Source organism: Ammospiza nelsoni, chromosome 28, assembly GCF_027579445.1.
Source record: "Ammospiza nelsoni isolate bAmmNel1 chromosome 28, bAmmNel1.pri, whole genome shotgun sequence".
In the NCBI taxonomy this organism is placed as follows: Eukaryota; Metazoa; Chordata; class Aves; order Passeriformes; family Passerellidae; genus Ammospiza; species Ammospiza nelsoni.
Genome location: NC_080660.1, coordinates 3,207,458 through 3,226,690, shown reverse-complemented (window position 1 = coordinate 3,226,690; position 19,233 = coordinate 3,207,458). Strand labels below are relative to the sequence as shown.

General features: G+C 58.6%; 1 long non-coding RNA gene across 1 annotated transcript in view; it reads left to right on the top strand.

The window, feature by feature from the left end:
* Window positions 1-12,655: 12,655 nt before the first annotated feature.
* LOC132084871 (uncharacterized) overlaps window positions 12,656-19,233 on the top strand; it is a 49,337-nt gene continuing 42,759 nt past the window's right edge. The window contains exon 1 of the long non-coding RNA XR_009420110.1: window positions 12,656-12,743. This is a non-coding gene — a long non-coding RNA (uncharacterized LOC132084871). The remainder of the gene's footprint in view (window positions 12,744-19,233) is intronic.

Genomic DNA, 19,233 nt, shown 5'->3' with positions numbered 1-19,233 from the left:
GTGTTCAGAGGGACCAGAGACCCAGAGAGAGCCAGAGGGGATGGGAAAGTTGGAGAAGGGAGTGATGAACCCATGGGATTGGTTCTCTGGTGGAGGAACCAGAGACCCAGAGAGAGCCAGAGGGATGGGAAAGTTGCAGAGGGCAGTGCTGAACCCATGGGCTGGGCTCTGTGAGCTGTGCCACGCGCGAGAGCCAGGCTGGCACCGGGCACACCCCGAGGGCTGCAGGCAGTGCCAGGGACGCAGTGGTGCCTTCCCCACCTCTCAGGGCTGCTCTGGGGGCTGGGGCTGGCTGCCTCTTCCCACAGCCCCCACGCATCCTGGCTCCATCGTCAGCCTGACCCCTGATTCCACTCCTCGGGCTCTGCATCGCTGCCGTTGCCCCGGCAACGTGTCGTCGCCACGGCAACTGTGACAACCTTCTGCTCATTAATTTAAAAAGGTTCGCAGTGTAACAAATGAAATAGTTATAAGCTTGTCAGGGTGTTAAGGAGCAGGGGATGACAACTTGCCCCCCTTGCCTGTGCTGCCAGAGCAGCCTGGCTGTGCCACGAGGTCCCCAGCCCAGAGCTGGCTCCATCCCACCAGCTCCGAGTGCAGCAATTCCTTCAGGGCACTCCTTGCAGCATCCTGGCACGGTGGCATCACTTGGTGAACACCCCAAGATGCAGGTGGGGGATGTGGCAGAGGTGGCTTTGGGGGGGTTTGAACCACTTCTGTTGGGCCATTCCTGATGTTTGGGATACAGATTTACCCCAGGGTCTGTCCTGGAGGATAATTATTGATCATGCAATAATAAGTAGCACCCCTGTATCTGCACTATTAAAATTAATATTTTTACCTTTGTACCTAATAGGATTGAGAGGGGGAGGATGAACAGATCAAACACTTTCTGTACACACACATATTCCTTAGGAAAGCTGGACACATCACAGATACCCTGGATATCCCCAGCTGGGGGAAGTTAATCCCAGCTGGCTAAGCCTGGCAGCTGAGGTAAATCAATGTTTCCCTTGAAGTCCTGGGACAGGTTGCTGACAGGTACAAAGAGGTTTTGGAAAGCTGAAGCTGCTGAAGCCAGGGCAAAGGACACCAGTTGAGGATTTGGCTCCTGCTTCATTATAAACCATTTTGCTGAAATCTCTGCGGATTTCAAGTTGACCAAACCCCTTTAATCTCAAATAAAGGCCATTCTCTGGCTTTTTGTAAGTGGAAACAAGAAAGGAACTGGTTTAAAAAAAAAGTCCTGCCATTGCAATTCTGCTTGGCAAGCTGAGAATAAGGTCATTTTACAGCAAGAAAAGTGTCCGCTCAGTTAAAAATAAAAATTGTGTGTTCTGGGCCACATTCATTCCTAGTGGAAGCTGGTGCTGGGATTGCACTGGATTTTGTGAGCTGAGAACCAGCATTTCCCAGCTCTGACACAGCCCCTTGTGCCAGGCAGGTGTTGGTTTGGGAATGGGGTTTGTCCTTTGTTTTGGGTCTGGAGCCTCTCTGCTCATGGTCACCCAGTGGTTCCAAAGCCCTGCATCCATCCCTGCATCCATCCTGCATCCATCCTGCATTTATCCCTGCATCCATCCTGCATCCCTCCCTGCATTTATCCCTGCACCCATCCCTGCATTTATCCCTGCATCCATCCTGCATCCCTCCCTGCATCCATCCTGCATCCCTCCCTGCATTTATCCCTGCATCCCTCCCTGCATTTATCCCTGCATCCCTCCCTGCATTTATCCCTGCATCCCTCCCTGCATTTATCCCTGCATCCATCCTGCATCCATCCCTGCATCCATCCCTGCATCCATCCCTGCATCCATCCTGCATCCATCCCTGCATCCATCCCTGCATCCATCCCTGCCTCTATCCCTGCATCCATCCTGCATCCATCCTGCATCCATCCCTGCATCCATCCATCCATCCATCCATCCATCCATCCATCCATCCATCATCCCTGCATCCATCCTGCATCCAGCCCTGCGTCCAGCCCTGCATCCAGCCCTGCACTGATCCCTACATCCATCCCTGCATCCATCCCTGCATCCATCCCTGCATCCATCCATCCATCCATCCATCCATCCATCCATCCATCCATCCATCCATCTATCCATCTATCCCTGCATCCATCCCTGCATCCAGCCCTGCATCCAGCCCTGCCTTCATCTCTGCATCCATCCCTGCATCCATCCATCCATCCATCCATCCATCCATCCATCCATCCATCCATCCATCCATCCATTTTTCCATCCATCCCTTCATCCATTTTTCCATCCACCCTCCAGGCTGGAGCCACCCTCAGGTTCCCGTGCCCAAGGGCAGCTGCAGCTGCTCCATCCCTGCTCTCTGCCCTGAGCTTCAGGAAGGGAAACCCAGTGAGTGCTCCAGGGCCTTGTTTCCTTGCCTTCAAGAGATCCTTCAAAACCTTTCTCAATAATTAAACAAGCCAGGCCTAAAAATAGCCCCAATATCTATTATATGTGGCAGAAGAATGGAAGGGGACAGCAGGGAAGAAAGTGTCCTCAGTGTCCCAAACTCCCCCCCACCCTAGGCTCAGTGGGTTCCTGAGGGGTGCAGGGAGGCTGCAGGATGTCAGGAGCCCAGGGAAGGTGGCTGGGACCTCTCCTTCCAAAGCAGCCAGATTTGGGGATGGTTCATTCCCTAGAAGAGTTTTTTTTTTGGCAGCTTTTTATGCCACGCTGGCTTTTGGAAGGGCACAGCAGCTGCAGCAAGGAAGGCCTGGCACCTACACCATGGCTGGAAGCATCTTGCCCACCCTGGGCACCCTAAATCTACCCCAAAACAAGCTGGTGGCACAGCTGGTTCTTGGAAATTGGGCTGCTCCCACCCAGCACGTGGTGCAAATGCCGCTGTGAGTGGCAGCCCAGGAACAGCATCGCTGGAAGTGACAGCTGGAGCCTTAAATCTGCACTCTCCTGAGCTCTTGCTTATCTCCAAAGCTCCCAGCACTGAAGTGGGGCTGTGCTGGAGCAGATAAAGCCCTGGCTTGGAAGGGGCTGCTGGAGCCTTGGCTGCAGGGAAGGGCAGTGAGGTGAGGCCCTGAACTGGGGGTGCTGAATTTGGGGGTGGTCCTGGGAGGGGCTCACAGTGCCCTGAGTCATGTGGGGAGTCAAAATGAGACTCAGTGCCAGCAGCACCGTGGCACTGCAGCGGGACATGGCACTGCCACACTCCGAAACGTCACTGCCACACTGAGCAGGGTGAAATGGCGCTGCCACACTGTGACATGGCACTGCCACACTGAAATGGCACTGCAGTGTCACTTGGCACTGCCACACTGAAGGTAGGTGATGATCCCAGCTGGGAGCTGGCAGGGGCCAACTGGGATGGCAGAATTAGCCAGGATGCTGTGCCACGGATAGCCAGGATGGTGTGCCAGGGACAGCCAGGATGCCATGGCAGGGTTAGTTAGGATGCTGGGATCTGTGGCAGGGGTCACTGGGATGCAGGATTCACTGGGATCTGTGTCAGGATTCACTGGGATCTCTGGCAAGGCTCACTTGGATCTGTGGCAGGGTTCACTGGGATGCTGGGTTCACTGGCATCTGTGGCAGGGCTCACTGGGATCTGTGGTAGGGTTCACAAGGATGCTGTGGCAGGGATCACAGGATCTGTGGCAGGATTCACTGGAATGCTTTGGCAGAGCTCACTGGGATGCAGGATTCATTGGGATCTGTGGCAGGATCTGTGTCAGGATTCACTGGGATCTGTGACAGGGGTCTGTGGCAGGATCTGTGTCAGGATTCACTGGGATCTGTGTCAGGGGTCACTGGGATCTGTGGCAGGATTCACTGGGATCTGTGTCAGGATTCACTGGGATCTGTGGCAGGGGTCACTGGGATCTGTGGCAGGGGTCACTGGGATCTCTGGATTCACTGGGATCTGTGGCAGGATTCACTGGGATCTCTGGCAGGATTCACTGGGATCTGTGGCAGGGTTCACTGGGATCTCTGGCAGGATTCACTGGGATCTCTGGCAGGATTCACTGGGATCTGTGGCAGGGTTCACTGGGATGCTGTTCCAGGCACACCGTGAGCTTGAAGAAAGCTCTTCCTGCAGCATGGAGAGGCCATGTGGAAAGGGAGCAGGGCCGAACCTCGGAGGACACCTGGGAAAAGGAGAAGGGGAATGCATTAGGGACAGACAACAGCCCCTGGGGCAGACAGAGGGGTCCAGCCTGCAGCTTCTCCATCCCCATTTGGGCATCCCAGGCCCTGCCCATTGCCGGACAGGGGAGCCAGCCCAGCCTCCCAAACCCCTCCCGGAGAAAGGCAAACAGCTCAGCCGTGCGTTGCATAACCAGGAAAAAAGGCGTCCTCGTCCTCGGAGCCGAGTGGCTGCCGGCCAGCTCTGGCATTAAAGTGGAGCAGAGGATAGCGGGAGGGGAGCGGGATTAGGCGGGGAGGAGACGGGATCAAGTGAGCAGCAGCGAGGGCAGGCTGGCCGCAGCCTCAGCGGGGTCACGGTGCCCAGAGAGAGCCAGGATCCATTCCCGGGGCTGTGGAGAACCCTGGGGACAGGGGGGAGATCCAGGATCCCTTCCCTTCCCTGTGCAGGGCTCCAGTGACAGGAGGGATCCAGGATCCATTCCCGGGGCTCTGCAGGGCCCCGGGGTCAGGGGGGATCCAGCCAGGAGGGATTCAGCCAGGGGAGATCCAGGATCCCTTCCCTGGGCTGTGCAGGGCCCCAGGGACAGGGGGGAGATCCAGGATCCATTCCCGGGGCTGTGGAGAACCCTGGGGACAGGGGGGAGATCCAGGATCCATTCCCGGGGCTGTGGAGAACCCTGGGGACTGGGGGGAGATCCAGGATCCCTTCCCTTCCCTGTGCAGGGCCCCGGGGACAGGAGTGATCCAGGATCCATTCCCGGGGCTATGGAGAACCCTGGGGACAGGGGGGAGATCCAGGATCCCTTGTCTATCCTGTGCAGGGCTCCAGGGACAGGAAGGATCCAGGTTCCCTTCCCGGGCCTGTGCAGGGCTCCAGGGACAGGAGGGAGCCAGGATCCCTTCCCTGGGCTGTGCAGGGCTTCAGGGACAGCAGGGATTCATCCAGGGGAGATCCAGCCAGGAGGGATCCAGGTTCCCTTCCCGGGCCTGTGCAGAGCTCCAGGGACAGGGGGGAGATCCAGGATCCCTTCCCTGGGCTGTGCAGGGCCCTGGGGACAGGGGGGATCCAGCCAGGAGGGATCCAGGCTCCCTTCCCTGTGCACAGCTTTGGGGACAGGAGAATTCCAGCCGGGGGGATCCAGCCAGGAGAGATCCAGCCAGGAGGGATCCAGCCAGGAGGGATCCAACCTCCCTTCCCTTCCCTGTGCAGAGCCCTGGGGCCAGGATGGGATCCAGCCAGGGGGGATCCAGGCTCCCTTCCCTTCCCTGTGCACAGTTCCAGGCCCAGGAGGGATCCAGGCTCCCTGTGCTGTGCAGGTCCCATCCGTGCCACGGAGGGGTCAGACCCACAGCAGCCACAGAGGCTGCCCTGACTCACTGGCGATAAGAACTCACCCAGGAGAGGCTTTTTGTGTGCGATGGGCTCAGTTTGTGCTGGTTTAACTGGCTGGGCGATGGGGAGGTGCTGAGCCCTTTCATTAGGGCCAGGTGTGCGTGCAGGAATCACAGAGAGCATCTGGAGGAGGAGGGGATGAGGTACTCGTGTTCAGCACTGAGGTTGTGGCTGCAGAAACCCGGAGCTTTGCTCTCTCTGAGCTGCTGAGCGTGGAGCTGCTCTGGATCTCGCACTGATTCAGCAAGATGTGAAGGCTTGTAACTTTTGGGAGTTCTTGGAAATTGTGCTGCTCCCAGTCAGCAGCTACTCCTACACACAGAGGAGATACACTTGCTTGGGGAGCTTCTGGAGCTCTACCCGCTGGCTGCCTGCACCAGAACCGGGCTGCATTTCATGCTGGGAAGAAAAAGGAGAGATCAAGTGAATTTAGAATTGCTCCAAAGTCTCCATTAGCTGATAAGCATTGTGCAGGGCTTAAGCCTCCACTTACCTAGCTGATAACCCCCCACAGCAGAGATGGGGGGTTCTGCTGTGCCTGCTCTGCCCCAGGAGCTGCTGCTGCCCCAGCTGGGAAGGTCCAATACAGACCAGCAAAGCTGCTGCCAGCTTGGGCAGAGCTAAAGCCCAGCTGGGTTTGCTGCCTGCAGAATCACAGAGTTACAGGTCTGGAAGGGTCCTTAAAGCTCATCTCGTTCCACCCCCCTCCTACTATCCCAGATTGCTCCAAGCCCCTCCATGCTGACCTTGAACACTTCCAGGGATGGGCAGCCACAGCTTCTCTGGGTAACCTGTGCCAGAGCCTCATCAACCTCCACAGAGAAGAATTTCCTTCTAATATCTCATCCTCTGGACTCGCTCCAGCAGCTCCATGTCCTTCCTGTGCTGAGGGCCCCAGAGCTGGAGGCAGCTCTGCAGGTGGGGTCTCACCAGAGCCCAGCAGAGGAGCAGAATCCCCCCCTTTGGGTGCTGCTCACACTGTGGGATGAGCCCCACATAGGTGGGACAGCATTGCTTGTGTTGGCTGCCAGGTCACATCGAGCTTCTCATTCCCAACAGCTCCAAGTCCTTCTCTTTAGGACAGTTCCCAGCAGGGTTTGGCCCTGGTGGTTACCCCACAGTGTCAGCCCTGGTGAGCAGATCCCACACCCTGCAGCAGGGTGAAGGATCCCCATCAGTAGTAGATGAGTGTGTTGGGGTTGTTGATAAATAATCCTGACCAGTGGCCAGGCCAAGGCAGTGGGGTCCTCCCCGACCCCCTTGAATTTATCAGGTGCTCGCCAAACGCAGCAGCCAAGGCAGCCAAGCTCAGGACTGGTAACTGTGCCCTGAGTGTGCCACTGAGGATGAGGATGGTCCCAGTGAGTGTGCTGCTGGCCCGGGGATGCTCTGCCTGTTGCCTGCAAGGGGTGGCCCTCACTTAGGGTGGCTGCATTCTGCAACATGAGTTATTTTAATTTTCCCCCCTCTCCTGTTTGAGGGCTCACCACGATGGCTCCCACTCACCCATCTGTCTGAGCTGAGCATTCCACAGCCCGGGTGGCACTGCTGGAGGGGAGGAGATTCAGGGCTGCTCCGCGGGGAGCTGAAGGGCAGCGTGTTTGCTCTCAGCTTTGCATCAAAACCCAGGGTCAGAGCCAGGAATCTGTGTCCCCCAAGAGCCTCGCAGTGCCAGCGCCCATGGCACAACGCCCAGGCTTCCCGGCCTTGGGTCCAGGATCAGGGCGAATCCCGTTTTAAGGCAAAAGGTTATGGGCGGGAAGGAAGCAATCACAAAGCAAACAGCACAGCCTTCTCCAACCACACACGGCTCCAGCACAATAAATAGAAGGGAAGGGACAAAAATAGCCCCCCGTGTGGCAGCGTGGACACAGCGAGGAAGCAGGGCTGGGCTCAGGGGTGGCGGCGTGTTCTCCTGCCCACCCTGACACCTCCTGCAGTGCTGCGGCTGCCAGGCAATGTCCCGGGGCAGAAATGATGAGTGGGTTCCAGGGCAGGTAGCTGAGCCCTTGGAAAAGTCACTGCAGCCCGCAGCTGAGCCCTTGCACAGCTCGCTGCATCCCACGGCCGGGCAGAGCTGGGGCTCTTCCCCTGCTCCCAGCCCCCGGGAGCCGCACCGTAACTCGGGCAGAGGCAAAGCCCAGATGTGCAGGCACAGGGACTGGCTGGGGGCCCGGCAGCCGGGGGAAAAACCACTGCGAGCCTGGCTCTGCCTTTGGGAGCCAATGCAAGCTGCCTTCCCCTCCAACAGAGCTGCCGGTGCCCATTTGGGGTGGGTTGGGAGCACGGCAGGGAGGATGCAAAACGTTCACGGTCCTGTGTAACCCTTGTGAGGGGTGACAAAAATCCTCATCCTGCCCCAGCCCGCGCTGGTTTGCCCAGGAAGCACCGCCCGGCGGCTCCGGGAGCGGGTCCCGTTTGGGTGGGGGGTCCGGGGCAGCCCCTCCCCAGGCGGCCCCGCTGCCGGGGCGCGCAGCTGGAGCCCTCCCAGGGCCCTGCCGCTTTAACCTGCCTCTCCCACGTGCTGTCTGGTTGTGCTGGAGACGGTGACGCAGGCAGGACGTCAATGGACGCTGTGGGAGAATTTAGACTTGGAGAGGAAGGGGGGGGGGCAGGGAGGAAGGCAGCGCTGGCAGGGGCGGGGGGTGCACGGCCGGGGCAGGAGGGACCCCGCACGCAGCCCGGAGCGTCGCCCCGGAGCATCGCTGGCACTCGGTACCATCCTGCCCACCCCGTGCCCGGCGCGGCTGGCAGCAGGGCCGGCTGCCAGGGCAATAATCCTCCTGCCTTGCCCAAGCCCCCCCAGGGGCCACGTGAAGGCGACGCTTTCTCCCTGCCCGCTGCTGCCTCCCCCCCCCCCTGCATTGTCACCACACGTGTGCCACTCTTGTCCCCGCGCGGCTCGGGCACGCAGCGACCGTGCCGGGCTGTGCCCTGGGCGTGCCAGCCCAGCGCAGGCAGGAGGGCACGGGTGGGCCCGGAATGGGGGTGGCAGAGACACTGGTGGTCACTGGGGCTATCGCTGGGGAGCTGGGAATGACCCCAGTCACGGGTGCCCCAGGAACGGGGGTGGCAGAGACCCTGGTGGCCACTGGGGCTGTCCCTGGGTTCGGAAGCTGGGAATGACCCTGGTCACGGGTGGGCCAGGAACCGGGGTGGCAGAGACCCTGGTGGTCACCGAGCTGTCCCTGGGTTCGGGAGCTGGGAATGACCCTGGTCACGGGTGGGCCAGGAACAGGGGTGGCAGAGACCCTGGTGGTCACCGAGCTGTCCCTGGGTTCGGGAGCTGGGAATGACCCCAGTCATGGGTGGCCAAGGAACAGGGGTGGCAGGGACCCTGGTGGTCACCGAGCTGTCCCTGAGCTCGAGGTGGGGATCTGGGAATGACCCCGGTTATGGGTGGCTAAGGAGTAGGGGTGGCAGGGACCCAGGTGGTCACTGGGGCTGTCCCTGGGTTTGGGAGCTGAGAATGACCCTGGTCACAGGTAGCCCAGGAACACAGGTGGCAGAGACCCTGGTGGTCACCGAGCTGTCCCTGGGTTTGGAAGCTGGCAATGACCCCATGAGTGCTCCTCCGTGCCCATCTCTGCTCCTCTCCCCATCCCAAGATGGGCTGTGGGGCATCACCCCAAGGGCATCACCCCCACCCTGGGCCAGGGTCCAGCCGATGTGGCATGGCAGGACCCCCATCCCCCTCCCTCTTCCAGAGCCTTCAAAGCTCTTCCAGAGCTTCCAGCTCTGCATACCCATGGCCCTGGCACTGCCAGGGACAAGCTGGAGCAGCACTTCCACTGCAGGGAGGGATGAGATGAGCCACAAACCGTGATTCCTCCCTGTGTTCAACCTCAGTCTTTAAGAGCTGCACTGGTCTTCCCAAAACTCACATGGAACTCTGCTCCCACTTGGTTCAGAGGGAGGAACACTCAGAGAGAGACAAAAAGTCGTGGCAAAGAGGCTTCAGATGCTGCTCTGCAGTACAAGACTCTGCTCTGGGCCTCTTGGCTTTGCCCCCAGCCCCTCACCCCGCTCCCCTCCCTGAGCTCTGTGCAGGAGAGGAACAAATATCTTTCCCACTTTAGGTTTTTGGGTGCATTCTTTTTTTGTTTGTTTTTGTTTTAATAGCCTGAGGGTGTAGGTGGCTGCATATCTTGGAGGACCCAGGAGTCCTGCCTCCTTCCTGCTGGCATAGGGCAAGGGAAAGCAGTTTCCACTGTCAAGAGGCTGCACACCAGCTGTACAAAGCAGCAGCCTGGTGTGGGAAGGGAGTTACTCAGCATTTGGTTCCCAAGAGACAAAAAAAAAAAAAAAAAAAGAAAAAAAAGAAAAAAAAGAAAAGAAAAAGCAGCTCAAACTGACTTTCCAAAATACTTTGAGGTTCATAGTAATGTTCTCGTCTTTGTCTCATAAATATCCTGGGTTGGATCCTTCCCTCGTTTTCATCCTGTAACTCACGGAGAGGCACCAGAGCGCGGCTGCTGCATGTTATTCTGACTATTTTTATTTTTTATATCTTTGGATACATGATCTCAGTTGATTGGAAAACAAACCCCAGAGAATCCTTGAGGAGAGACTGCAAACAGCTCTCGGTGAGATGAGTAATCCCATCTCTATCTAAACCAACAGCGTCCTAAAAATAGCCTTATTTCTAACAATAAATATAATAAAATAACTAACTGACAACAAACAGCCCCAAAAAGCCAAACACATTGAAAAGTCCCCTAGAAATACATATTGGGATGGGGGAAGGAGCCAGCAGGAAACTGTGTCACTGAGTCACAGGGGTGGCCATGCCACCAGTGATGCTGGGTCAGATCCGGCCTCTCTCTCGAGACCACGGTGGCCTCTCACCCTTGTGCCGTTGCTGTCCTTGTCCCAGAGCAGCGTGAGGAAGGCACCAGACCCAGGGGAAGCTGATCCCAGAGTCACCAGCACGCACTGACAGCCCTGAAGTGGGACCCCCTGCCCCAGTTTGGGGTGTGGGTCCATCACCCCAGTGCTGCTCCGTGCCCACCAGGCCCTGAGCTCAGCACACACCTCGGATCATTTGGATAATTTGCCGCCTACTTTCCACACACCAGGAGCCTCCCACACCCAGCGTGTTGCAAAACACCCCCCTCAGCTGAGTCACTGGCAGCGGGGAGCTTCTCCCTGCCCTCCTGGCCTGGGATGGGGCTCAGGGCAGAGCCGGCCCTGACCAACAGCTGTGATGGGAGCACAGCCCAGCCCATCCCAGCCCACCCCAGGCCTTTGGGGAGGAAATTGGGTGTTTTGGGCTTGTGCAGTGCCCAGTGCACGGGGACCATGTGCTGCGGCATTAATGGCTATGGGCACCACCTGGGTGAAAACATCCCATGCCTGGCAGCTCCCCTGTGACACTAGGAACACTCATATTCTCAGTGCTCCAGCTGAATGTGACCCAGCAGGGCTGGGACATCCCTGTCACTGCCCCCTTGAGCTGGGACAGTGGCTTTGTATCTGACAGAGCCATCGCTCAGTGTTTTTACGGAGCACTGGAGCTGCACCAGACTCGTGCTGGCTCCGTGTCACCAGTATGGATGGTGGGCTGCGTTCTGCCAGTCAGGGGAACCCATGAAACATCTGCTGTGGGAGGCTCTGACCCCTGGCACCAGTGTTTTTCTGCCAGAAGCAGCCCCCACCAGCCTGATTTTTATTTTTACTGCTTCATGTGGCACGTGGGAGCCTGCCCAGCCCGCCATGCCTGGGAAAGGACAGCTTGTGCCCCATGCTGACCCCCAGCCCTGCCATATGGCACTGCTCCAGCATTCCCAGCGGTGGGAGAGCTCATCCAGCGGGATCTCCAGCTCCCACCAGTGCAGACCTGGGGTGTAGCTGGGTGGTCTGCATCCCCCCAGCCACAAGGATGCTTGTGCCCACCAGGGACCCTGCTCTGAGGCTGTGGATACACAGCACTGGACATGGTGGCGAGACAGGAACAGAACTAGTTAACCCCCTAAAAAACAGATTCCTGCCCAAATTCACAGCCCCAAACTGTGCTGGTAGAGAGGGGGGAGACTGTTTGACCTGTTGGGTTTCTTGTGGGTAGCACAGAGCAGTTTATGTGGCTTGCAGCTACTTTAGGAGCTGGGGGACAGCATCGTACCCACAAGGGCTCCGTGCCAGACACACAACTGGGACCTTGCACTGTGTCTGAGTGCTGTACTCAGCATGCTGGCAGCACAGCTGGCACCTTCTGGGGCAGCTGATGGCACCTGTGCAGCTTTAGGGACACCTGATGGCACCTGTGTGGCTTTAGGGACACCTGGACCCCAATGACCGGCTGTCCTGAGCCCAATCCCCCATGGGAGCCTGGCAGAGCCCACCATGCCCCCATCCCCGCTGTGGCCTCGGGGCTGTGCCGGACACTCCTGCCCAGCCCGGGGAACACGAGTGGGACCCGGCCAGCCCCTGAGGGCGGCCGAGGGGAGCTCCGGGCCCAGCACACCCCGCCGCCGGCTGCCATTGCCCGTGCCCGGCTCAGCGCACCGTCGGGCCTGGCTCGGCCCGGCCCGGCCCCGCTAGGCCTCGGCTCCCCGTGCCCGGCTCAGCCCCCCTTGGCCCCGGTCCCACCCCGTCCCCCCCGGCCCCGCTCGCTCCCCCCCGCCGCGGCCATTGGCCGCCCGCGCCGCCGCCGCCGCCCCTGACGCTGGGCCGGGCCCGGCCATGGTCGCTCCCCGCCGGCTCCGCCGCAGCCCCGGCAGCGGCCGGTCCGCGCCCCGCTCAGGTGGGTCCCTCCCGCTCTCGCGCTTCTTCGCCGTCGGCTTTTTTCCTTTCCCCCCCTTCTCCTCCTTCTAATTGTTATTTTTAATTATTTTGGATTTCTTTTCACGTTTCGCGATTTCTGGCGCTTACTTCCGAGAACAGCACCCCCCCCCCCCCCCTCCTTCCCCGGGCGGCCTTGGGGGGGCGCGGAGCCCCGCTCAGCCCGGCGGTGTTCGGGGTGGGGGGAACGGAGCCGAGGGACCCCCCCCCGACCCCCGGAGCCGCACGGAGCCGCCCCGAGGCGCGGGGATGGGCGGGGGCGGGAGCAGCAGCGGCGGCGGCGGCGGCGGCGGCGGCAGCGGCACATCCTTCCCCCGCGCCCCCCTCCTCCCTCCTCCTCCCCCCTCGGCTTCAAAACAAACCGTCACCAAAATGGTGCAGAGGTGAAGGAGGGAGCGGGAGGAAGGGGAAGAGGTGGCGGCTCGGCCTGGGCGCTGCGGGGACAGGTGAGGGCGGCGCGGGACGCGGAGGGACGCGGGACACGGAGGGGGTGCGGGACACCGAGGGGATACGGGACACGGAGGGGATGCGGGTGCCGGGTGCGGCACACGGGGATGGTCCCGCTGGGTGCTGCCGGTGCGGTGGGGGCAGCGCTGGGGGTGCCCACCCCGCTGCGGGGCGCTGGGCAGTGTCCCCGTGGGACCCCCGTGGCGACAGAGCACGAACCCACCCGCGACACTGCGCCCACCCCGAGCGGGACCCGCTGCGGCCTGGCGGGACGCAGGGAGAAGCAGGGCCCGGCGGATTTCGGGCTTGGGGGGTGCCCTCCATGGCAGGACATGGGGTGATGACATGGGGGCTGCGGGGGGACCCGCCGGCTCGGCTCCGGGTGCCGCTGGGGGCTGCGGTTTGATTGGCAAGAGCAGATTTTGGGTAAATCGAGTCCTGGAGCGTCCATGCCTTGGCCGTGCGCCGGCTCCGGAGCCGACAGCTGGGATTGTTTGTCCGGGGGGGGCTCAGCGCCTCGGCTCCATCCCTCAGCGGCCGGAGCACGGTGTCGTGTGGGGCCGAACCGCGTCACCGCTGCTGCCGCGGCCTCCCCGCGGTGCCGAGCGCTTCCCTGGCCGGAGGGACCGGCGGTGCTGAGCGGGGATGCGCTGACAGGGCGCCCGGCATCTGCGGCTCTCCGGCATCTGTGACGCCCGTGCGACCGCAGCTTATCCCTTCCCTGCGGCTCCCAAACCCCTTCGGTTTTGTCGTTGGTTTTTATTCTTTTATTTATTTGCCTTTTCTCTCCTCACGCCCAAGAGCAGCATGATCAGCTGTGCCACACACGTAGCTCTTACCCCTGCACCGTGGTACCCCATGGTACCCCCAGCTCTGCATGGCCACCAGCTGGGTTGTCCCCTCCTAATCCTCCACAAGTGTCGGAGCTGCCACGCGGTTTTGGGTTGTGACTCCCCCTTGCTATGGGCAGAGGTCTGGGCAGGGACAGGGACACCTGTGCTGCTGCAAATTCCCCTGGCACTTCAGCTCAGCGCTTCTGCCTGCCCCCTCCTCGGGAACGGCCTGATCCTGTCCCTCCAAAGCCCCTTCTCCCACAGTGCGTGGCTGTGTATGGGTTTTTGGGCTGGTATTGCTTTGCTAAGGTGGGTGTTCTCAAACCTCTGTCCCAGCTCGAAGTCCTGCTGCTGATGGAGAAGGGGCTGTGCCGGCCTCAGTGCAACAGGGACGCTCATCAGGCCAGGGGTGCAGGTTTTGGGTGTAGGTAAGGGTTATTCTCATTATGTTCTTTCCTTCCCTGAGCTGATTCAGTGCAGGTGGCCCTGGCATGGGAGCGCTGAGCTGCCCCTGTCTCTTTGGAGCTCCAAAGCAAGCTGCTCGCCCTGCGCTCAGGATCACTGGAACGGGCTCCTGAAGGTCACAGACCTGTGGATGGGCCTCATGGATCCTCCTTTCCACTCCCACCTTGCCCTTCAGCCCCTGCAGTTGTCGAGCTGAGGCATCTGCACTTGTGCTGGCTCTGAGCAGGTGGCCCATGTCCCCGCAGCAGCAGCAGCAGTGGGGGCCGCTGCTCGGGTTTCGCCGGTGCCTCTGCCACAGCAGGGATTTAACGAGCTCCTGTCGAAGGGACATCAGCTCCCGTGTCAGGTGGTTCAGGGGTTTCCACTCCTGCCCAGGCTCTCCCCCAGCACAAACCGGCTCGGGGGCTCCTCGTGCTGAGCGGTCACGTCCCAGTGTGTGCTCAGTCCTGCTGGGGGGCTCTTGGCACTCTTTGGCAATAGGTGACCTTGGGCACGTCTCTTTGCTTCCCCGCGCTTTGGTGGTGCTCTCGGAACGAGGGAGGTGGTTGGTGTGTTTAATTCCCCCCTCCTCATTGGTATGGGGCTGCTGGCTCCTCTTGGGAAGTGCAACTGCAGAGCTGGGAAGGGCTGTTGCTATTTTGTGCTGTCCCCGAGCGGGCAGGGCGGAGGCATGGATGGTGCTGGAGTCACCCGGGGTGGATTTTTCCCAGGCTGCCAAGTGAAACAAGTGGGGTCTGAGTCTCATTTAATGCTGCAGCCCTTTACTGTGACTCTGGCAACATAAAGGAGCCTAAATATGGTCATAAACTGCATCCACTTCAAGGTCTCTTCGTGCTGCCAGGGCAGCCTCACGGCGGCTTTGTGAGAGGGAGAACAAAGCCGAAAGTGTCGGACGAAAAGTACGGGAGCGGGACCCAGCTGCTGTGTGTGCTGGGAGCTGCCTGGCAGGGAGGTGACACTGCTGGTGCAGGCCCTGGCTCACCAGGGAAGGATGGGTGTGAGGACAGGGGGAGATGCTGCTTGGCACATCCCGAAGGAGCAAGAGGGCTTCAGCTAGGTGTGGAGGGCTCTGCGTCTAACACCCTGGGCGAGTCGTTTGAGCCTGAAAAAGAGTCTGTGATGAGGGGCAGAAATTGCTTTTCCCTCTTTTTTTTTCCAAGCCAGAATGCTTGGAAACCAGGGTCAGGTTGGCATCGCCTGGAGCGTGCTGGGAGGAACCCGCGGTGGGTGCTGCGTGGCATCTCCTCTGTGATGGATTGCAGGGACGTGGCCTTTTTGGGAGTGAAGGGGAAAGAGGCAGCGGGGAGTGGGTGGGTTGCTGACATCCACTCCGCTCCTCTGGACCACCACTGCCCCACTGGGTGCCCCAGCAGCGGTGCTGAGATGCCATGTGGAGCTGTGATGGTGTGAGCCGGCCTGGAAGGTGGTGCCTGAGGCTCAGGAAGTGAGCAGGCAGCATCCCATTAAATCCTGTTAATACCCGGCAGCGCACATGGAGGTGACCCAAGGCACGGTGAGCTGCACAGGCGGCGGTGGGGCGGCCGTGTCGGTGCTGTCCCGGACTTCCCCATCTGCAAGCAGAGCTAAAAATATCCCCCTGCCTCACCCCGCCGCCGTCCCATCTGTTCCGAGGGTGAACTCCTCAGGCCAGGGGCTCTTTCTTTATTTTTATCGCTATTTTGGCAGTTCCTGGCGGCTGAGCCGTGCCGGGTTCAGAGGTGACTCTATTGTAGATGACAGTGCTGCTCCCGGGAAGGTTCAGCCCTGCTGCTGAGCCCGCCGTGGTGAGCAGAGAGTGAGTGAGGAGGAGGAAGGCAGGAGGAGGAGGAAGGCTGGGGAGGCACGGCAACGTGTGGCACTGGGTGCCCTTGGCTGTGCTTGCCCTCTCCTTGTGCCAGCAGGACTGTGGGGTGCATCACCCCCTCACCTCCCCCAGCGCTGTCTGGGACTTCACCACTCACTGTGACTCTCAGGGCTTTAATTTTGTTTTTTCCTTTCCTTTTTTCCTCTAATTAGATAGAAGCTTTCAATAAAAAGCTGAGATTTGTTAATCACTTTGTTTGATCAGAGCTCAGGCGGTGCTGAAGACCTCTAGGTTTTTCCCTCTGCCTGTGTGAGCAGCAGTTTGCTTTTGCTTTCAAGATGGATCTCGCCGTCTGCCTGCCAGCAGCTCTGCCTCCCCGGATCTGTCGCTTTGCATCTTGCACTCCACTTTGCTTTGCTTGTGGTTCTTCTTTAATTTTTCCTTTCCCCTCACTCTTGGTGTCTCCCTGCTGTAGCTCCCCGCTGCTTGCAAAATAGACAAGAGCCCTCATCCTTTAAAATATCCTAAAAGAGTGCCCATGTGGAGAGCAAAGGTTTGATAAATACTCCAGTTTGGAATGATTTACTTTGGGGGGGTGAGGTCTAGGTTTGCTTTCTCTTAAATGAGGGTGCAGAAGATGGGGGACTTGGGTCTCTGGGCTGCATGAGAATATTTTTTGGGGAAACTTGGCCTGTTTTTGTGTGGGTCACAACAAGGCTGGAGGGACACAGCAGCTGCTCCACGATTCCCAGGCTGCTTCTTAGCTCTAGGTGAGCACCTTCCCCTATAGAAAAGGGGGCAATGACATGAGCTGCATGCAGTAGTGGTGGGGATCTGTGTCACCACTCTGCTGGTGGTGACATGTCCTGTTATGGCTGACTGCTGGAATGCTGGAGCAGCTGCTGGGGCCTGTTCCCAGTGCTGGATAATGCCGTGTTGCCCAGTGGGACTTCAGATATCTCTGTGCCCCTCCATTCCCCAGCAGAGCAGGTGTGTGGTGCTGCTCTTGTGCTGCCACAGTGTCCTGGTGCACGGTGAGGACGAGCTGGTAGGGCAGGATGGTGCCTGTGCTGGGATGTGCCGCCACCCAGGAGCCACCGTGGTGACCATGCCACCAGTGATGCTCGGTCAGCTCCACCAAGACCACGGTGGCCTCTCGCCCTTGTGCCTTTGCTGTCCTTGTCCCAGACCAGTGTGAGGAAGGCACCAGACCTTCCCACCCATCCCAGAGCAGCCAGGGGCTGAGCAGGACACGTAGGATTTCCCAGATTGCCGTCAGCCCTTGGTTTTCCTGGAGGCAGCAATGGCCCTGCTGGGGCTGCGTGTGGAGCAGCACCCCAGGCTGACCCTCCTGGCTGTGAGTGACCAGCAGGAGCTGGAATGCAGAGGTGGGGAGCTGAGCCATCTGTGCTGGCTGTGCCCTGTCAGCCCAGTGCTGCTGGCACCACGGCTCAAGGTCAGAGCCCAGCACGGTGGCTTTGGGCTGCTGCTGGCACGGGGTGGAAGCTCTCCCACCTCCTGTCCTGAGTCAGTGCTGCCTGGGCTTGGAAAGGGGGTAATTAAATGACCTATTTCTGGCCAGGGAGGAAGAGGAGGAGGAGGAGGAATGGTTTCTCTTTCCAGAGCTTCAAACAGCTTGCTGCAAGCGTCCGGCACAAACCCCAAACCGCTTCCAGCCTTGCAGCCCCCCTGGCTGGGTGCTTGGGGCTGTGGGGAAGGGTGACCTCCCACTGCAGCACTGCTGTTGCATCAGCCTTTTTTTGTTTTTTTGGAAGGAGGCAGGACAAATCCATGGCTCCCAAATTATTTTTTTTTTTTACCTTTTTTTTTCCATCCCCATAAAGTAGTAATGAGATTTGGGAAGTGATACCTGCCTGTGTGGCCAGGTCCTTGACCCAAGCCCACCCCGGGGTTGCCAAGGGATCTTCTTAGGATTTCTAGTGGGATTTCTCCTTCTCCTCTCTCCTCCTTCTGCCTAGGGGGATTATCAGCATCTACTGTGTGATGGATCCTGCAGCTCATGGCCCCGGGGGTGCTGGGGCTGTGGGCCTGGGGGTGCCTGCTCTGGAGGATGTGGTGGAGCTTCAGGTGCAAGGTTTTATTGATGGATATAAGCAGTGGTTATAAATAGCCCTGCTTGGAAGTTTTCATCTTCTTTTTCAAATGGAAGTGCCTTTTGGAACAAAGTGACTTTCCTCCATCCTTTTCGAAAGCATCTTTTTTTCTCTTCTTATTTTGAAGATGAAATTTTTCTTTTTACTCTTCAAAATTTTTTCCTTTCCGATTTTTGGAAGGCTTCAGGGAAAAATTGCTGGGCGCCATAGCCAGGAACACATCCCATGTCGTGCAGGTGGGGAAAATATGTGGGGTCAGATTCATCTGGTTTGGTTTTCCTTAAAAAGGAAATTGAGAATTGGAAATGTTCATGGCATCAGTGAGAATTTAAAATCTGAGGGGCAGGAGTTTGCTTAAACCTGCTGCATCAAGTGTAAAAAAAAAAAAAAAAAGTTAAATAAATTAATTGGATAAAGAACTTCTGTTCACTAAAAGACTGGCAACATTTCTGGGTTTCTGTCTGGAATTTTTCAGTTGTAAAACCTGAAATCCTCCCCCACCCCTAGCAGTAACCTTGAGACATGGTGCCGGAGCAGGAGTTTCCACTGGCAGGGAAGAAAAAAATTACAATAAAGAATGTGGACAAATTATTTTGACTGACCAGGCTTTTTTTTATTTTGCACAGGCAGTCACCAGGACTGTCCTGCCCTGCAGCTGCTGTGCTCAGTGCTGGGAGCAGGAGATAAATTACTGTGATGAGGAGCTGGGGCAGGGAATGGCAGGGATCAGGCTCCAGGCATGGGTGCTCTTGGTCCATGGTGGCATCCATAGGGAAGGATCTTCTGGGACAGCCAGAAATGTGTGTTTTTCACCCAAAATACAGAGGCAGAGTGGCTGTGTGCTTGTGTAACTACAGGTGAGGGTTGAGCTGTTGTGCTTTGTCTAAATATCATGATAAATGTCCCCGTGGAGCTGGTACCCACCCAGGCTTCTTGCTGGCATCTGAGCGAGCTGCCAGCCCTGGGAGGAGCAGCCACTTTGTCCAAATTCCAGTGGCTGGGAATGGTGTCCATCCCTGGGGTGCAGTGTCCTGTGGCACCCGTGTCACCTCCTCTGGGTGGGTGGGCACCTGGAGCTGCTCGGCTCGATGATGGGTGGCTGAAAATCCCTCAGTTTGTGAAAATCCTGGTGTTGCTGCAGCCTGGTTGTGCCACAAGCACCCTCCTGCTGCTGGGAATTCCTGGCTCTGTCGGACATGTGGTGCTTGGAGTGTTTCAGAACTTGCTGGAAGAATCTTGGGGAGAAGCAAAGTGTTTGTGTGTTACCAAGTGT